An 8102-nucleotide genomic window follows, 5' to 3' on the forward strand; every position below is an offset into this window, starting at 1 on the left:
TTAAATAGCAACATTCCTTTGTTATTCTGCACATTACCAAGTTTGTACTTCTTGGGAACTTTGCACATTTTTTAAGTCATCAAATAATATTCCTTAGGATGTTTCCTTTTAATCTGGAAGTTGCAGTTACCTACAGGCTAGACATAGCTTCCTAGGTTTGTCTTTTCAATACATGGATGAAGGTTCTCTGAGAAGCCACTGTCTCATTTGAAATTGAGAAAGCAAACCAAAAGTCTAATTTTCCTGGCCTGTTCCCAGTGGTATTTCTTGAACCACATGAAAACCAGTGAGATCTTATCCTCATACCTAGAAGCTTGTGGTAAGGATGTTGAGTCAGGAACCTTTTTTTGTTTTCTCTTTGCAAGTACTTTTTCAAAAATAGATCCTCATGTCAACAATAGTATTTGCGGTCAAGGAGTACAGAAATGGCCCTTTTATTTTCTTTACTAGTAGACAAGCCTTTTCTTGATGTTCCGTTCATTTCTTCAACTTTTTCCATGACTTCACCTCAGCTCTTACCCCCTATATTTTTAACTTTCCCCAGGATAGCATCCTTCTGTCACCCCATCCACCATTGCCCTGAGGTAAACCTTTCTAGGTAAAAGGTGGAGTCAGTCACACTCCAGATCTGTCTCTGAGGCCTTTAAAATCCAAATAGAGCACTGAAGGGAGTTGGATATATACCACCTTTTAGGGTACATCTAATTTTTCAGTCATTTCTCATGCTTTTCCTGGTTTTCAAAACTGCTCCTGGGTTAAGTCTACAAAACTTATTTTCCAGCTTTGGATTCTATTTCAATTCAAGTTCCTTTCATTTCTGGCTTCAGTAGAGGGCATCTAATCCTATATGTTGCAGATTATGTACTTTGAATCTTATTTTCCTTATCTGTAAAATGGAAGTAATTACTTGCGAGGATGACATGACATTCAAGTAAGAAACTAAAGTAAAAGGCCCTTGGGTTTTAGAACACTAACTTTGGTTGGGTGACCCAGTTAGTACAAAGTGAACTCGGTACGTAATCTTATTTAATCTTTACCACAGCCTTAGGGGTGTAAGGATTGTCTCCATTTTGCAGAGAAATAAAAGCTGAGATTTAAGAGTTTAACTGGCTTAAAAAAAAATCTAAATGCATTTTCAAAAGGATTTCATAGAAAACGTCTCAGTTGCCTATAACTGAGCTGTGAGCATCTTGCACTTAACTCGATGATGCTCTAATTTCTAGGTGAGCCAGTCAAAAGATTCCAGTAGCTCTTCTTAAAATAATGGGGTTATTTGTATTTTCAGACCATTGTGACCATGTAGGACTTGGGCTAGATTAAGGCACCAATATGGACTCATACTGGGCACTAGAGTCTAGCTCCATCAAGCAAGAGAAATGTCAAAATTGGCTGAAACTGAAGGAATCAAGATTTTTACTTGGGTTTTTTAATTTTATCTTTGAGACTATACCATGAGCAGATATTGGCCCATCCAGATAACTTGGTTGACTTTCTGAAGAATGTCTTTCCAGAATCATGGAACGTCCTCTTACTTAACGCTTAGTCTCTTTAGTGTGTAGTTTGCTTTATCCTAGAAAGAAAATCAAAAATAGACCACATTTTTCTACTGGACCACACTTCAACCTCCAGCTGCTTTCCCATTCTGACCCTCTAATTTCTACTGCTTTTTCACATCTTACAAAAGGCTGCTTAAAGCATTGCCCTATGAGCCTCCTGTGTTCTGAGGTCACAATTTCAATGTGTACTGTGGTGGGGGTGGGTAGGGGAGTCCCATGGGTCCCACCGGTCCCACACCAACAAGCAATTTTCAGACACCAGCGGGGTGTCCTAGAATTCAACTCAATTCTGACACTATTGTTAAAAATTTTAACTTCTGAGGCTGAAAGTCTTTATAAAGAAAGGATTTGTTGGACCATTGCTAGCAAAAAAAAAAAAGCGAGACCAGGTTCTGGGGCCTGAAGTCTACACCGCCAGCAGCAGTGCCAGGTGGAAGTCATCATACCCACTGTCCTGGTGCTGGCGAGCATTTTCATACATGAAGTCGGGGAGAAAGATTGAAGTTTTGAATGAATTTACATTAGCTGTAGAAAAAGGGAGTGGGTGGGAGAAGGTGAAGTGGAGCTAGGCCTGGGGTAGGAGCAGAGTCCATAAGTCTGGAAAGCTCATGTATAAACAAGAAGCAGAGGCTCCTGGGATCAATGGCGCCTGGCTTTTTCCTTAGACAAACGCGGAAATAGCCACCTGTAAATTAAGTCAGTTCCAACGTACGTTCAGGAATGTGAGCAGTCTTGTTAGCTGGCCCGTAGCTATTAACAGACTAACCGTTCTCTCTCTCTCACTCTCTCCAGCCCACTGTAATTTAATGTAAAACATCTCAAGAATTTTCTCTCATCACTATCTACCCAGAGATAGCATCAGATTCCTCAGGTTAAGGACTCGGTCCTATTGCTCCCTCTTCCACTTCAGCGTCCAGTCACCAGCCCACGTTTACCTGTGCTGCTGACTATCTGTAAATCAAAGGTTCCCGTGATTTGCTCCTCGAGTTTGGTTCATTTGCTAGAGTGGCTCTCAGAACTTAGGGAACAGTTTACTAAGTAGATCAGTGGCTCGTAAAAGTATAAAACCCAGGAACTGCCACGTGGAAGCGATGCGTAGGCCAATGTGTGGGGCAAGGGCCACAGATTCCATGCACAGCGCAATCTTCCAAATCACATGCCCGCCAACCCAGAAGCTCTCCAAGCCCTGTCCTCTTAGGTTTTTATGGAGGCTTCGTTACTATTCATGATGCGTTCCATCCTTGGCCATTCATTCATTGGTGATTCAACCTCCAGCCCCCATTCTTTGGTGAGGTCCAGAAAGTCACCTCATTATCAAAACAAAAGACACCTTTGTCACTTTCAACCCTTAGGAAATTACAAAGGTTTGAAGAGTTGAGAGGCAGGAACCTTGGACAAAGACCAAATATGTATGAGAAATATGTTTTGGTCATCTGAATGATCAAAAATTTTTTTTTCTTAGAAATCACAATAGTTCAAGTCCAATTTCTCTAACAACCCTGGGAGGTATAAGTGCTAAAGATGTCATAAGGGAGAAGAGCGTTCTTCTGGGCATGTTTGCAGGAGTTTTCATTCACTGCTGGATCCCAGACTTGTAAACCTGTTTGCTTCCCTCCCTCCCCTGTCTGCTCGGGCTAATCCCAGCTTCTTCCTTTTGATCAGGGGTTTTCAACCTCAGCACTACTGACATTTTAGGCTGGATAATTTGGGGGTGGGGGCACTGTCCTTTGCATTATAGAATGTTTAGTCGCACCCCCGTCCTCCACCTACTAGGTGTCAGTTGTACACACACATCCACTTGTGACCATCCAGAATGTCTCCCAACACTGCCAGTTGTGCCTTGGGGGTGGGGTCTGGAGGCAGTTGAGAACCACTGCTTTAGACAGACATTTGACCAGAGCCCTTGTCCAGTCAGTCAACTTGAGCAAGTCCCAAGTACTAGACATTCTATGGGCACGTGAAAGAAAATGTTTTTAAATGGCTAAAATAACCACTTGAATGAAGCATGCTACTAAATGTGTTATAGACAGCTGCATTTAATCCTCAAACTCCATGAGGGAAGTAGAACCCCCTCTTACAGATGAGACCATCTCAGATGAATGCACTTGTCCCAGGTCACACAGTGAGGAGCAGAACCGGCATTCAGCCCTGGTCCGTGGGATTCTGACGCCAGGGTTCTCCAGCCCTGCTCAGTACGGCTTCCTTGCCCTCAAGCAGGATGCCTCCCTGAGTGTCGTGCCCCCTGCTTCACAAAGCTGTCTTCTTGCGCTTTCCAGGGACTCTATCAAGATCTCTCTGCTGCCAGATCCCAGGTCACTCTGCCCTGAGGTCCATAAGCCTGGCAGCTTCCTTAGTTTGCTTCAGAATCTATTTAGGGAAAAAAATGTTTGTGGAAAAAGCAATGAAGATCTAAGCTGCCTAAGAACCCATGTTCTGGGTGCCAAGAGTCTCCTTGAGAACCTAGGACATCTGCACCTTCCAGGGAAGTCTCAATTTTCCTTGGTGTCCCCATTTGTCCCTGGTTCCATGAAGGAACCAGGCCTTCAAAAGCACCACCTCCAGGCATCAGGAAGTGTTGGGGAGTGTTGTCTTACTTTGCTGCACTTTGAGAAACATCCTTAGATCGTTTACTCCCCACTAGCAAAAGATGGGGGAAAATAGAAATATTCAATAAGTGTGAGTCCTTGGTCCTCTTTGCCAGATCTGTATGCAGTATCTCGGGGTGCACTGTGCAGCGCCAAAGCCATTTAGAGCGAACCCTGGTGGACTTCCTCATCCTCTAGGGCTCGATACTAACACGCTTGGTCCAGCAAAGTTCCAGGGGGCTTTGTCACTCTGTCACTCAGATTTTGAAGAAATCACTAGCTCATCTGCAAAGGGACCACAACCCAGTGGGCTCCAGACCTTTCTACCTCCTACCCTGAGTTTCAAGAGCAAACACACCCTTAAGCCAGCAATGCTTAATTCCACCTGAACATTAGAGTCACCTGGGAGCCTTTTTGGAAGCGACGATGCTGGGTCTGCCCACTTGAGGTCCTGGCGTAGTCAGTGTAGGGTAGGCAAGGCCAGGATGTGTGTGGTGAAGGAGGTGGGGGTCTTGGTGTTAAACTCTCCAAAGCAAGGCTTGTGGACTCGGCTGCAAGCCTGAAATTTCTTTACAGCCTTGTGTTTAATCTTGATCAATGAACAATGTGCATATTTCTGAGCAACATCCATACTCGATATTAAGATATTTTAAAGACTTAACTCCCGGCATACCCTTCCAAGAGAAACACCGACGTGCCTGGAAAGTGTTTATCACATATCACATGCTTCCGGTGCTGCTGCTTTCCTCTGAGGCAGGTGAGATCCAGAGCTTTAAAAACCTTTTCGTGTTCTCAATCTGTGAAGATTTGTCATGGGAAGAAATCTTCCAGCTTCACAGCAGTTGATGATTTTCCTGGGGCTTCTGGGAACCCCTTTCCCATCTGAATCAGCGCCTGGGGTTCCCCGTGGTCATGTTCTTCAGGGGCTTGGCAGGCTGCATAGTTGCAGTTGCTCCTAAGCACAAGTAAAAGAGGAACAAAAAACCCTGTGCCTGAGTAACATTCTATTCTGACCAACGGTGGGAGGCGGGGGGACCTTGACAGAGTACAGCAGGGGATACTGAGGCCCACGCCAGAAAGAGAATCTTCTCCAGAGTCCTCAGACTTGGGGGCTTCTGGCGCTCTCACTTAAGCACCTCGCTTTCTTGTTATTCCCTCATTCCAGGAAGAGTTCCTTGTATTATTATACTTGACCCACCTTCCAGTCCTGTGAGATAGGGCAATTACCCAGTTTTATCGATGAGAGGTAAGCGGGGCTCAGGGAGGTGGCCAGAACTGGAAACCAGGAGGCTCTGATGCCGGAACAAGGACTAGGGGAGCTGGGCCCACACGGACCACTTGGTTGGAATGACCTCCCGCAGTGCCGACCTGGAATCTACCTTTCCTCAGAATGATTTCAGCGTGAAAAGCTCTCTGAATTCACAGTTTATATTAACTATGGTAAAGTAAAGTCCTCCGGGTGTGAAATTTTTCATTCACAAAACCACCTGTCTAGTCCACGGTATTCACAGTAATCAGATTCTCTGGATGTCAGTGTATCTGCTCAGTGTATCACTGCACCGAGCTCATGCAGGCACTGTGCCGGGGGGTGTACCCTACTACCTACCCACAAGGCCCCGTTAGCAAGTACAAAGCAGTGTGGGGCCTCTCTTTGGGTGGACATCACTGCCTCCCCACCACCATCCCCACAACACACTCTGCACTTGACACCCTGGACGCAGCACTGCGGACCTGAGGAATGGCACTATTCAGAGTTGGGTGGCAGGCTGGTGATATAGTCCTCAGCTTCCAAAATGAAGCCAGGCAGGGGGCTGGTGGCCACGTGAAGTGCCAGCATGCAGGGCATCCAGCCCAAACCCTGCGTGAATTTAGAGTGGCACCCATGTGCCATTTCAGAAAGGGCAGGAGACTAGGAGAGGAACAAATGTATAAATTCTGAGACTGACGGGGGCGGGTGAGGAGACAGCTGAGATAAAGTTGACCTTCAGCCCAGCACTCCAGATACTTGACTGGAAGATCCAATAACGAGAGCTGCTTGGCTAGAGGAGGGTCCTGGCCCGCATGAGGGTCCTAGTAAGGGCAGGGTGATGACTGGTCGGTCCTGCCTGCAGCTGTTTCTTCCACGGCCAATTGGATCTGTCTGGGCAGAGGGATGGGGCTCTGCGTGTGGCAGCTGGAAACTCAGCCAGGATGAATCCTCAGAAAGTGTTTCCACCCCCTCTTCCTCCCAGGCCTCTCCTCGCTACCCGGCCACCCGCCATTGTTCTCTCCCACTAACATTTGTCAGCTGGACCCAGCATTCAGCGTGGGGAAACAGACACATGAAAAGGACTCTGTCCTCAGTTAGCTGGGTCCTCCTTCTCACTCATATCTCCCCTGAGGTTTAGGGGACAGGACTTCAGTGCATTCTTATGATGCCGATTGAATGCCTTCCTTCTGGGCAGCTTTGTGTGCCCTTGGCACAAGTGAGAAAAGGATCAGGAAAGGTTTAAAATAGCACACAACTGGCCAATTTGCACTGCCAATGTGGAGCTATTATAAACAAAAAATCCAGGTGATGCAATTTGTTGCAACTGTCTTTGGCATGGGCTCAGGTGTGTCTTTGCATTTTTAAGAGCACATATGTTCCATTAGTGGAACGGAAATAAACACATCAAGTGAAAATTCTGTTGCATGCTCTAGGTCCATTGCAGGGTATGGTTGCAATTCAGACTGCAAATGTGCTTTAGTGTCCAAATAAAATATGGTTGCCATTCATTCTTGGCTTCAGATCTCCTCAGGTAACTTGTGGTCATCAGGTGCTATTGAAATTAGTTGTTTCTAAGAACCGGAAACAGAGATTGCCATAAAAGGAAGCCACTTCCTGAGGTAGTTGATAAGGCATGTATGTTAGTGCCTAGAAATGGCTGCTACAGGCCAGAGTCTCCTGATTACAAATAAATACTTCACTATAGACTCACGTCAGTAATGGATAGTCCCTCCTGAGACTTTTGAGAGGGCCAACATCATAAATGCAGAGCATTTATTTACAAAAGATTTTTTTAAATCCCTTTAATAGTTACTACATCAGTTATAACAGAGAGAGAACAGTGATTTGTCCTAGGACAAGGATGCTGGATCATCCACTAGTTTTACTCAGTAGCAAGCGAGTAACTCAGGTCTGTGTTTCAGCAAAATGGCAAATATACCACTCAGGGACCTTCTGAGTGACTTGGGAATGAATAAAGTGTCAATTGCACAAATGCTGAGGATCTATCATATTTTTATTGTCAAGTCAAAGATCTTGAATTGGGATGAAAATAGGGTCGCTACACCCATAGCCAACTTTGTTTTCTTTGCCTTGAAAGGAAGAAATGTACCTTAACGGGATGCTGCTCTAGCATGGGCTGATCTTTGCATTTGAGACTCTTTAGATCTCAAAGCATTTCACAGCTATTATCTATCACTGTTTGAGGTCAAGAGAGATCTTGGACAGATGAGAAAAGCACCAGGACTTAAAAGGCCTTTTTTGCTCAAAATCACATAATTATTAGTTGAAACTGGAATTAGAAACTCTAGTCTTCTATTTTTGTATCCTGCTGCCTCTTTGTTACCTGGCTCTAATTTTCCCCACACCCTCCCCTGGAAAGTTCAGCTAGAGGAAGCCATCTGTCATAGGTGGATGCCTAAATTCCACCATTAGAGCTTCATCTCTATTGCTTAAGGCTTGAGTATGAATTAAAGTGCAAATGCTTCCAAAAGGAAGGTTTCTCTAAGTCAGGGATCAGCAAACTTTTCCTACAAAGGGCCACATAATGAATACCTTGGGTTTTGCAGAGCATACTGCTGCTGTCACAGCTATGCAACTTGCCTTTGTAGCACAAAAGTGGCCATAGATCACACAACAGATGAACAAATCACTATTTATAGACACTGACATTTAAATTTCTTATGAATTTCTCACGCCACAAAACATTATTCT

The sequence above is a fragment of the Pteropus alecto genome, unplaced genomic scaffold (assembly GCF_000325575.1).
Source record: "Pteropus alecto unplaced genomic scaffold, ASM32557v1 scaffold146, whole genome shotgun sequence".
NCBI lineage: Eukaryota > Metazoa > Chordata > Mammalia > Chiroptera > Pteropodidae > Pteropus > Pteropus alecto.